This window comes from Cebus imitator, unplaced genomic scaffold (assembly GCF_001604975.1).
Source record: "Cebus imitator isolate Cc_AM_T3 unplaced genomic scaffold, Cebus_imitator-1.0 Scaffold762, whole genome shotgun sequence".
Taxonomy (NCBI): domain Eukaryota; kingdom Metazoa; phylum Chordata; class Mammalia; order Primates; family Cebidae; genus Cebus; species Cebus imitator.
This window is the reverse complement of record NW_016108077.1, coordinates 449,227-461,125: the sequence shown is the minus strand read 5'-3', so window position 1 is coordinate 461,125 and position 11,899 is coordinate 449,227. Positions and strand designations below refer to the sequence as shown.

Here is an 11,899-nt window from a genome sequence, read left to right as displayed (position 1 = left end):
AAAAAAAAAAAAAAAAAGAAAAAAAGAAAATGGGGTTTTGGCCAGGCGCGGTGATTCACGCCTGTAGTCCCAGCACTTTGGGAGATCAAGGTGGGCGGATCACGAGGTCAGGAGTTCAAGACTAGCCTAGCCATGATGAAACCCTGTCTCTACTAAATAAAATACAAAAAATTAGCCAGGCGTGGTGGGCCTGTAGTCCCAGCTACTCAGGAGGCTGAGGCAGGGGAATCTCTTGAACCCGGCAGATGGAGGTTGCAGTGAGCCAAGATTGCACCACTGCCATCCAGCCTGGCAACAGAGCAAGACTCCTTCTCAAAAATAAATAAATAAATAAATAAATAAATAAATAAATAATGGGGTTTTGAAATTTTGTCTGCAAGGTCAGCTGTAAACGAATGAAACTTTGTCTTTCAAAATAAGGAACAAGCAGGCAGAATTATACAGTGACGAACGCTTGAGCCTGGAACGCTCTGGAAGGTGTGAGAAGGGACCTCTGATTAGTTCACTCTGGCCTCAGAATTCTTCCTGGAAAAATGGCCTTCCCGCCACGCCACCGCAGTGTCCTGAGAGCCACATAATGGGGAGGTGCTGAGTTCAACAGGAGGAACCCAAGTGCTGAGGTCTGCTCTTAATTAATGCTTCAGAGCCAAAGCACACCTTCTTCAGAGGGACAAAGGGGACAGCAGGCTTCTCCGTCAGGGCAGCGGCTGCCCCATGGTGGTGACAAGCCAGTGGAGGGGGCAGCTCGGCTTTCTGAAATGGCCACAGGTCTGGGCAGGGGGGTGAGTTTCCTGCCTCAGCCCGACTCACTGAAGAATGTGCCTGGGCACCTGGAATCGGGAGGCTTTGATTTAAAAAGAAAAAAAAAAAAAGGGAAAAAGGACCAAGAGGGAGAGAGTTGCAAGGATGGATAAACCCACAGCACTCCCTAGAAAAATGAAAACAGCCCACTGGCCCGCCAAGACGGGGCCATTAGGATGGGCAGCTCGATTTTTAATCCCTTCCTAAGGGTTTATTTTCTCCTATTACATTGTAATTTAATGTAAACGGATTGCAGCAATCAGGGGTATATTCTCCTCAACAATAAAGCTGCATGTAACATTTTCACATTGTACTCAAATGTAATAAAAATACTGACCCACGCTGGGATATTTGTACGACTGCACTTTTGTCTGCCTGCCTTCTTTGTGTTGGTCTCTCTCCATGCCTTTATGTTCACCGGCATCAATATTTATTAGAGATGTTAAGCTATTAGTGGGCACGGTGTGGTTGCCTAATTCTGCAGAGCACCCAATTTGAACACACTGGCTCTAAATAAACGCCTCCTCGTGATGATCATGATAATGATCCCAGCAGCAGCACCGGGTCTTGTAAACTAGGACTCAAGTTGAGGTGAAAACCTACAAACATTTAGGATCTTAGGAGGGCAGAATCGAGCTGAATGACCTTCCCAACTCTGCTTTTTCACTTTTCAAGGTCTGGTTCCAGGTCCCTGAGACCTGCCCTGAGTTCCCTTCCTGAAAATCTGAACTCTGCTGGGCAATGCAGCTCACTCAAAAACTTATGGGGGTGGTGACCCATCACAATGTCTGTCTGATTTGTGCATGCATGCTTGTGTGTGTGTGTGTGTAACAATAAGACCTAACCTTTCCCAAGAGCCTTCCTTACGTCAGGTGCTGTGCTAAGCTGCCTGCCCCTGTGCGTTCATCTCTATCTGCATTTATAAATGTGTGTACATATACCATCTCCCCAGCTAAATAGTAAATGGTTAACTCCTGTGAAACGCAGCAACGCTGAATTCTAACCCTGTTTCTATGCCCCCAAGAAAGCTTAGGGTGGTGCTGGGCACTTAGTAAACCTCCAACAAATATTTCTTGGCTGCAAAAAGTCCTAAGAAATCAGTAGAGCTCACTTTGGAAGGAACACTGAATGAAATGATACTGGAATCTGATTCATCTGTGAACACTTTTTGACTGCCTGCTATACAAGATGTTACCAACCTGAATTGTCATTGGTTAATTAACCGTATGTTGTGGCCAAAAGAACATGGGGCTGGAAGCCAGGAGAGACCCGAGTCTCATCCCCCTTCTGCCACCAGGTGAGGATAGCACCTCAGATGAGTCTGTTCCCCTCACTGGGCCTTGATCTCCTCCAAAAAGGAGGTGGACTAGATAGGTGTCTGTAAGATTCCTTCCAGCCCCAAAGGCTGTGTCTATTCTGTGATTCTATTTTACAAATGCATGCACTTCTTATTGGTGACATAAAACCCCACAGAAAAACAAAGTCAGTAATAAATTATGAAAAAATCCAGTGCCGCAATCATTTGCACTTTCTAAGGGTGTTCGATTCCATAAATTCCACCCCTGTACACAGGCAGCCTCTCCAGGGTGACAGAAGATTCAAGGCTGTCAGGGGCGCAAACCAAGCAGTCTCTCCCTATAATTGTATTGACAGGTTATCAGCTGAGTTCTGATGGCAGGAAAGGTGCCACCCTGACAGGTTTTGTGAAGGAGTCTTGAAGGCTATTGTAGCAGGATTCTATGTGGAGTCACAGAATTCTGGGGAAATGAGAATCAAGCAGGGAGAAGCTTGGTTCTTTCTCTATTTAATTTTATTCTTCCCAGAGAGTCACATTTGAAGGAAAACTGGCCAACCGTACATCACTGTCTGCACGAGGGTAGAAACCTTTTTAATGGAAAATAGAGACATCGTTTGTGGCCACATAAAGCACCGGCTTGATTCAATCACTCCCATTAAATAACCAGTTGACTTGGTTTTAAATGAGGCAAATGGTTGTTGAGCATTTGTAAATACCTGCTTGGATGTCTCCGTTTTTCACTTTTCAGTTGCTTACTGTGGTATCTTGCAGACGTGTTCTTGAATAACTGATTTGTACACAGCTTGGTAAATTCTTTGGATGTGAAATAACACTGCTAGATTTGTTCAGTCAGTGTTTCTACATTTTAATTTTAAAAAGATGCGGATCCTATTCATTGGAGAAAACAACTCAAGAAACAATCTCCCAATCTGGTAGAATAAATGCCTATTTCTAAGATGCTATAGTCTTCCAATATAGATGCACACCTTCAGGTTCAGACTTAGACGAAACCAAAATATGCTTTAGTTCTAATCACTCCCCTAAAGACACCAAGGCAGAGTGCACTCCCAACCTCTACCACGCATAGTGAGGAGGCACACACTACCACCGAGAACTGAAAATCTGTGATGGTGAAACTGACATGCCACAGTGAAGAAATCCACAAGCCAAGCTCAGTAGAAATATCCCATAACACGAAAAGAGAAACATCTTAAAGCTCTACAACCTCACATATTTTCCATTTTCTCTTTTTCCTTAAAGTTAAAACCCCCAAAGTTTTTTCCATAATTTAAAAAAACTAATGCAGGAAGCTGCTTGGAGTGGTAAAAATAATGCTGGGCTGGGAGTTAGTGAATGTGGCTGCAAACCCACGCTCTGCCAAAACCTTGAGCAAAAAAAAACCCAACAGAGGTGGCCTCAGTGTGCTCATTTTGCAAAAGGGGTCTGGTAACAGTCAAGTTTCCCTTTTGTGGTCAATTTCTCTGCCAACTTTTATTTAGGTCTGGTTTTGACCTCTAAAGTTATAAGATAGTCTAATACTCTATGAAACGGCCCCAGGAAGTACCTTACAGAGAACACGCGAAGCAAAGTCAGAGGTAAAGGCTGCCCCCTGGCGGCCCCTGATGGAAGCAAAGAACCCCAGGCTCCATCACCTGAGAGCGGGAGCCTGGACATGGGTCCCTGATGCTCGACCACGGTCACCAGGTGCCAGGGCAGACCTGCTCTGCATCCTGTGCCCTGAAGACAGAACCCCAGTCGCCGGTGAGTCATCTCCTGTACATTTTCCTAAGCTTGGGTTCAGAAATCAGGGATTGAATTGGTCCTGAAAGCTGTTCAGCTAGTGCCATCCAGAGGTCAAATGTTGTCCTTGAGAGAGCTGGGTGGGGCGGGGGAAGCAAAAGGAAAAGAAGGGGGAAATGTACATATATGTGTACATACATTTTATACATATGTACATGTATATTGTACATATGCACACATGTATACATGATAGATGTAAACTATGTATATGGGTACATACACAAATGCATATATGCATGTGTGTTTGTGTATGTACACATCGGTCAGGTGGGCACCGCACCCTAATTCACCATGGAGAATAACCCCATACGCCCTCACTTGACACTTCAGTAGGAAGAAATTGGCTCACTACTAACTACTTGAACAAAAGCAACGACATAACCTTAACGCAGGTAGTCAGAGGTGGCGGACGTGATTCCCTCCTTGATCCCAGGATAGTGAGCCCCCCCTGCCGGTCCTGCCTGTCCACGGAGAGTGGCTCTTCTCACCTAGAAGTAAGTGAAGGACCTTGTTCCACTTTGGGAGAGGAGGGGCTGAGAAAGGGGCCTATTCGATGGAAAGGCACGAGTGCGGTAAGTCAGCCCTCCTCTGCGGGACAGAGTTCAGGGAAGGCAAGAGGAGGAAGTCAATGTTGCCAGGAACCAATTAACTCAGTTAATTCTAGCAAGGGTTCCCTTTTCTCCAAAACAAAAACAAACCGCCGCCACCACCTCTGAGCTCTACCCAGCGCCTGGCGGTCACACAAATAATTGTTGCTGAACCCACCGCTACCACCTGCGCCTTCCACTCCCGCACCTGGGACGCGGAGCGCATTTTTAAAGGCTCACTGCCCTCCAGTGGCGAAAGATAAATTCGCCCCGAGGCTTGCGCTTTGGGTAAGAATGAGTGTGATTGGACGGAAACGAACTTAAGACGTGATACTTCCGGACAGACTCGGAGCCCCCGCTCTGCAGATGTTGCCCAGGCTTGCAGGGGAACCGGAGAGGCGGCCTTTAGCCTGGGAGGGCTGGCAGCCAGGACTTAGGCTGGGCGTATGCGACCTGTCACTCTGTGGGAAACCACAGCAGCCCCCCATTGCAGCCTTACCCCATGTCAGGCGCTGTCCTGGGGTCCCACAAAATTACCCTATTCAATCTTCCCAATCAGTCCCTTTGGTGATGCCATTATCATCCCACTTTGAGGATGGGGAAACCGAGGCTCAGAGAAGCGACGCGACCGGCACGGGGGTCCAGGCCTGTCTGTACCAGAGCTGGAGCTTCCCGACCTGCGCTCGGACCCGGGGCCGCGGGGCCAGGGCGCGGAGGGTGGGGACCCCCAGCGGCGCGGGTGCCCTGAGCCGGCGAGCGCGAAAGCGAGGTGAGCGTGGGGTGCTCACCTTGACGATGAGTGGGTTCTGAAACATGGAGTCCCGCACGACCCCCAGCCGCTCGTTCTCCATGCCGGGACGGATGTCGGCCACGGTCAGGGGCCGCCGCGGGGGCGGGCAGATCTGGCTGACCGTGCGGCGCACAGGCTGCTGCTGCTTCTTCCATCGCGTGAGGTCCTGGCGGAAGCTCCTGGCCTCTGGCATCCCTGGGGTCTCCGGGGAGCCGGCCCGAAGGTTGGGTCAGGCGCACTTCCCCACGCCGGGGCCAGCCGGGAGCTCCAAGGTTCCGGCCTCTCGACCCGGGCCGCACCACCGGGACCCTGGGGGGGGGACTCGGATGCCGGGACCTCTCCGGATCCGGGTGCGCCACCCCCGCGCCGGCCCCTCGTTGCAAGCAGCCCTCAATCACTGTGGAAGCCCCACGGGATCCTCAGGGCGTCTCCTGGGCTTCGTGCTGCGAACTGGGAGAGGAAAGGAAATCAAGGCCACCCCTGGAGGACGATTGCAACGGCCCGTCTCCTTGGCGACGGGACGCCAACAGTGCCTGGTTCTGCTTGTCCTTTTCCTTCAAGAAACTCTCGGTGGCTACCAGTGTGGACTTTCTTGGAGTTTTCCTGAATCGATATAGGAGAACCGAGAATCTCCAGTGGGCTCTGTTCAAAGCGGCGTGGCCCTAGAGGGTCATTTACACTTGCCTTCCAAGTCAAAGACTCCATCCTCCGCCCACCCCCATTCTACTCACAACCTGTCCCCACCTCTGCTCCCTGCGCCCCCCACACACCTGAGACAGCACAAAACGCATTCCAACCCTGATGCTGATGTCGACCCACCGGGTGGACTCAAGCGAGTCACCTTCTTGGATCCTAAGGGCTGTTTTCTTCTTCTTCCTGTGAGATGGGTGAGAAGGAAAGTCTAGAGTAGGATTAGATCAATGGTTCCCAAATCTAAGCAACAGAATGAAGGGAAATTGAACAGTATAGATTTGGGCTGGGCTCGGTGGTTCACCCGTGTAATCCCATTGCTTTGGGAAGCCTAGGAGAGAGGATGGCCTGAGCCCAGGAGTTTGAGACCAGCCTGGGCAACATGGCGAGGTCTCATCCCTACCAACAATTTTAAAAATTAGCCAGGTGTAGTGGCACACACCTGGAGGCCCAGCTATGAGGGAGGCTGAGGCAGGAGGATCGCTTGAAGAGGTTGAGACTACAGTGAGCCGTGTTTGGGCAACTGCACTCCAGTCTGGATGACAGAATGAGACCATGTGCCAAAAAAGGAAAAACGAAGATTCACAGGATTCACCCCAGAGTCACTGAATCAGAAATCCGAAAATGGCATCTGAGGCTCACCTCTTTTTTTTTTTTTTTTTAAGAGATGGAGTCTTGCTCTGATGATGACATGAGCCACCTCACCAGGCCAGATACTGCATTTTTAAAAATGCCCTTACCCACCCACCCCCAACTTTTTGAAAAAGTTCAAACCTACAGAAAAGTTTAAAGTCAAAAGAAGAATACAGTGAAAATCCACATAGGCTTCACCTAGATTCTGTTAGGTATTGAAGGGAAGGCGAAGGTTAAAGAAAGACACACACACACACACACACGAGAGAGAGAGAGAGAGAGAGAGAGAGAGAGAGAGAGGCGGCTCTGCAGCAAATACTGGCTTTCTGTCCAGCATAAGACCTGAAAAGGTGAGAGACCAGCTTAATGCCAGTGCCCACCGCTGCTTACAGGCTGGGGCGATTATAGGCCTGGGTGGGGAGGGGCATGGGGGGTATGGCCTGCTGCCCTGGAAGATGTTGATAAGGTATTCCCATGATGAGGCAGTTTGGCCATTGTTCCGGCAGAATGTGATGTTCCTGGCATTTTCTCCCAGCAGAATATGATAAAAGGCAGGCTGTTTCTCATGGCCTGAACCCCTGTGGAATGTTTCATTTTAACCAAGTTCTGCACAATGGCAGGGGGCTTACAAAGTGGTGTAGTTTGGATGACAGATTCACGAGTCCCCAGCACCAGCCACATTTTCTTGCTCCCTCTCTCTCTCTGTGACTGTGTGAGCATGCACATGCGCACATTACAGAATCGCTTGAAAATATGTCAACATTATATTTAACCCTAGGTACTTCATCACGTAGCAGGGACATTCCCATGTATAACTACAAGGTCATTATCATGTCCGAAGATTTTAATGTGATACAATAGTGTTTAATATAAAATGCATTGCAAAGTTGAAAATCTGCATTAAAAAAAAACTTCCCAGGTGATTGGTGCCGTTGGAGGAGGATTGGAAACCACTAACCTGAATGATCTCTAATCTCTTCTCTAGTGCCAGCCTTTTGTGGGTTCATTCATGCACCACTAACACCACAAGGCTCTAGGTAAGTGGGTTCGCCACAGAACAAGTGACACCAATGACAAACCTGGACTTCAAGGCCTTACATATCAACAGTGGACAACACCACATTTACAGACTTCTGCAGACAGAATTCGAACTGCACATCCATGTCCCGGAGCAGCCTTTGCATGGCAACACGAGTGCATACATATGCTCATCGTTTCTCCAGCCTGCTTGAGACAGAGTCTCACTCTGTCGCCAGGGTAGAGTGCAATGCCACAATTTCGGCTCACTACAACCTCTGATTCCCTGGTTCAAACAATTCTCCTGCCTTGGCATCCCAAGTAGCTGGGACTACAGGCATGTGCCACCATGCCCAGCTAATTTTTGTATTTTTAGTAGAGACGGGGTTTCACTATGTTGCCCAGGATGGTGTCAATCTCCTGACCTCATGATTCACCCGCCTTGGCCTCCCATAGTGCTGGAATTACAGGTGTGAGCCACCGCACCTGGCCGGTTGTGCATTTTTTAATCAAAGTCACTTGGTAGATCACATAGAAGTCAGATAGAACAGTAAGGGGCAAGATAATGGAGTAGTAGAAAGAGCACAGGTCTGATTTCTGGCTGGCCCATGTAAGTCACCTTGGACAAGTTACTGTAAACCCAGGTTTCTCATCTACAAGGTGGGGCTAATAATACCTCATAGATACCTACAGGGATTAAGTGAGAAAACTTGTTGCCTATATCATACATGTTCACCATCCAAAAAGATTAAACGTTTGGTTGGTAAATATAATGGCCTCGAATTGACAGCCAGGTTAAAGCTTCCCCTTCAGCTAAGTCTCTTCAGGACTCTGTTGAAATGGGAAGACTGGGTTAGATCTCCAAAACTCTTGCTAGCTCTAGCCTTCTGAGACTTCATCCAAGCTTAACATCCATCAGACTCTGCACCGGCTAGCCCTTGCAGACCTCTGACTTCATTTCCCACCACTCTTCCCTGCATTCACTGTGCTCCAGCTGCTACGGCCTTCTCCTAGGTCCTCCAGCAACCAAGTTCAGGACCTTTGCACTCACTTCCAGCCTGGAACACTCTTCTGCCTAGATTTTTTCCTGCACGTTTCATTTAGAACTCAGCTCAAATGTCACTCGTCAGTGAGCCCTCCCTTACATCTAAAGTAGCACCCACTCCCTAGTCACTCTCCATCAGGTTACCCTATTTTATTTTCCTTACAAGATAATCTGAAATTATCTTAGTTGATTTGTCATCTGTCTTCCCAAGTTGCTCCTGGAGTTCACCAAAAACTGAAATAAATGGAATGCATGCATGCATTAGTACGTCAGTGGAGGGATTCTGTCCTACTTTCTTCGTTTTAGGAGTATTCTCTGCTCAACCTGACCTCTAAAGGCCCCATAAAGAAAATGGGTAGGCAACCGCGCGCGTTCAGGACCTAGCAGCAGCCGTGTTACCATGGCAGCACGACGCCAAGTGGGCCGGAAGATGACGCAAGACTACTTCCGCTTCCTCTACAACAGCACTTCCGGGTTGAAAGAAAGGTGGCGGCGCTTTCGGAGGGTAAGTTGAAAGCACCTTTGTTGTTTCTGGTTTTTGTGGGGGGGTTTTTTGTTTTGTTTTTGAGACAGAGTCTTGCACTGTCGCCCAGGCTGGAGTGCAGTGGCGTCATCTCTGCTCACTGCAACTTCCGCCTCTTGGGTTCGAGCGAGTCTCCTGCCTCAGCCTCCTGAGTAGCTGGGATTACAGGTGCGCGCCACTACGCCCACCTAATTTTTGTATTTTGAGTAGAGACGGGATTTCGCCATTTTGGCCATGCTGGTCGAACTCCTGACCTCAGGTGATCCACCCGCCTCAGCCTCCCAGAATGCTGGGATTACAGGTGTGAGCCACCGCGCCCGGTCGAGGCTTGGGTCTTTGGGACTGAGAAGGTGCAGAATTCACATCTGGTTAGTTCCACCCCTCTCAGCCCCGGAGGGTCCACCCGGGTGTAGAGCGGGTCTCTCGCACCGCAAAGGCGGTGAGAGAATCCGGGACAAGGCTTGGGCACGTACCCTGCAGGGCGGGAAGTGTGTGTTCCGAGTAAGGGGGGATAAATGCATATCCGTTTGTTCTATATGTATCGAGCAATTTGGGAGCAAGATGGGCAAGATTCTAGCCCTCAAGAAGCCAATCATATCATAACTGCCAAAAGTGCGATGAGGAAGCCGCTGGTTGTTGGGAAACGCTGTTAAGAGAGGTCCTTTTGAGAAAGCGGCTTTCGTGGTTGGACCAGTTAAACAGCAGAAAAGGTAATGGGGAGGAAGAGCATTCCTGGCAGAATGAGCTATTTTTGCAAAGTCCGAAAGGGAAGGTAGTATATTCTAGGAACTGAAAGCAGGGTTTCTGAAACCCAGAGAGATAGGCATGGATCTACCTCTCCACCTCTAGGCTAGATTATGAAAAAATGAAGACCCTTGCAGGTCTGCAAGGATTTTGACTTAAGTATAACGGGAACCCTGAAAAGTTTTTAGCAGATAGAGACTATATATTTAGAAGGTTGTACTGGGCTCCAGAGAGCAGCCTGGCAGGTATTTACAAAAAAGAAGGAAAGGAACTGATGGAAGAGGAAATATTATTTAAAGAAATCGGCTGGCACAGTGGCTCACGCCTGTAATCCCAGCACTTTAAGAAGCCTCAGGTGGATCACCTGAGGTCAGGAGTTTGAGACCAGCATGGCCAAAATGGCGAAACCCCGTCTCTACTAAAACTGTAAAACTTAGCCGGGCATGGTGGCGGGCCCCTGTAATCCTAGCTACTTGGAAGGCTGAGTCACAAGAATCACTTGAACCTGGGAGGTGGAGGTTGCAGCGAGCGGAGATTGCGCCACTGCACTCTAGCCTGGGCAACAGAGCGAGACTTTGCCTCAAAAAAAAGAAAAAAAAAAGAAGGAAAAAGAAATCAAGGTGGGTGCTGTGGCTTACACCTGTAATCTCAGCAGTTTGGGAGGCCAAGGCAGGTGGGTCACCTGAGGTCAGGAGTTTGAGTCCAGTCTGGCCAAGAAGGCGAAACCCGGTCTCTACTAAAAATACAAAAATTAGCTGGGTGTGGTGGTGCGTGCCTGTAATCCCAGCTACTCAGGAGGCTGAGGCCGGAGAATCACTTGAACCCAGGAGGCAGAGGTTGTAGTGAGCCGAGATCGTGCCACTTTACTCCAGATGGGGTGACAGAGTGAGATTCTGTCTCCAAAAAAGAAATCATCTGCTCTGCTCATGGTTATTAAGAGGTCCGAAAAGATGGGCCTGAAAACTATCTGTTGAAGTTAGTGGCTTTAAGGACACAGGTACTCTTGCTGGAGCAGTCTCAATGGAGTACTGGGGTGGAAGCTACAAGGATGTGGGTTAAGAAGTGGGTGGAAGGTGAGGTAATGGAGAGAGTGATTTCCCTATCAGGAAACCTTGCTGTGAACGGGAAGAAAGAGAACAGCTGGATGAAACTTTAGGGTTAGAGGACAGTTGCATTTTTTTTTTTAAGCTAGGGGAGATTAAATATCGTTGGTGTTTTGCTCGAAAAGACAGGCTGAAGATACAGGAGAGAGATGGGATACCTGGGGGACCACCATCTCTCTGAGACGGCCGGAGGGGATTGGGAGCCCGCACACATTTTCCTTCCTCTGAAGGAAGGCATGGCCTTTGACAGAAGAAGGGACATTTCCTTTGTTGCAGCAAGAGAGAGGATGTAGCAATGCAACCGGGTGTGTTAGACTTGGGGGAGTAACATATTTCTTGTCTAATACAGCTGGTATTTGCTACCCTGGATAAATTAGGCAGCTTCTGCAGAAAATGTGCTTAGCGTTCAGGCTTTAAAGACCACTATAGAGAAATCTCCAGGATCTACTGTTAAGTAAAAATAGCAAATGCAGATCACAGTATATAGAAGTGAAACCAGAAGCAATGAGCAAAGAGAGCAATGAGACATGTTTGCAAAATTATATTTTTAACCATCTCTTTTCGAAAGTGTGCCTCTATTACTGTATTTTAATTTCCAAGTGCACACACCCTGTATGTATTAACGTTAGTGGCTTATGAAATTTATTCCACTGTATTGCAGAATGTTCACTCCTTGTTGGACACTAACAAGGCATATCCAACTTCTTTCACAAAGAGGCAGACTTCTGGTTTGAGGTCAGTGGACACCTGATATCCCCACTATGAGGCCCTTGTGTGGAGCCTGCACTCTATAATAGAGTCTAATGGCTTCTCATGGTGGAAACACAGAGGGGAACAAGACAGATAAACCATCTTTTTCTTCCTTCCTT

The 11,899-nt window shown here is 48.5% G+C and overlaps 1 protein-coding gene across 4 annotated transcripts in view; it reads left to right on the top strand.

Moving 5' to 3' along the window:
• The first annotated feature begins 9,101 nt into the window (after window positions 1-9,101).
• TTF1 (transcription termination factor 1) overlaps window positions 9,102-11,899 on the top strand; it is a 32,209-nt gene continuing 29,411 nt past the window's right edge. For 3 of the 4 annotated variants that reach the window (XR_001822071.2, XM_037735257.1, XM_017519645.2), the window contains exon 1: window positions 9,102-9,165. The gene's annotated coding sequence lies outside the window, so the exon portion shown is untranslated. The remainder of the gene's footprint in view (window positions 9,166-11,899) is intronic. The other variant, XM_037735256.1, reaches the window with a different exon arrangement.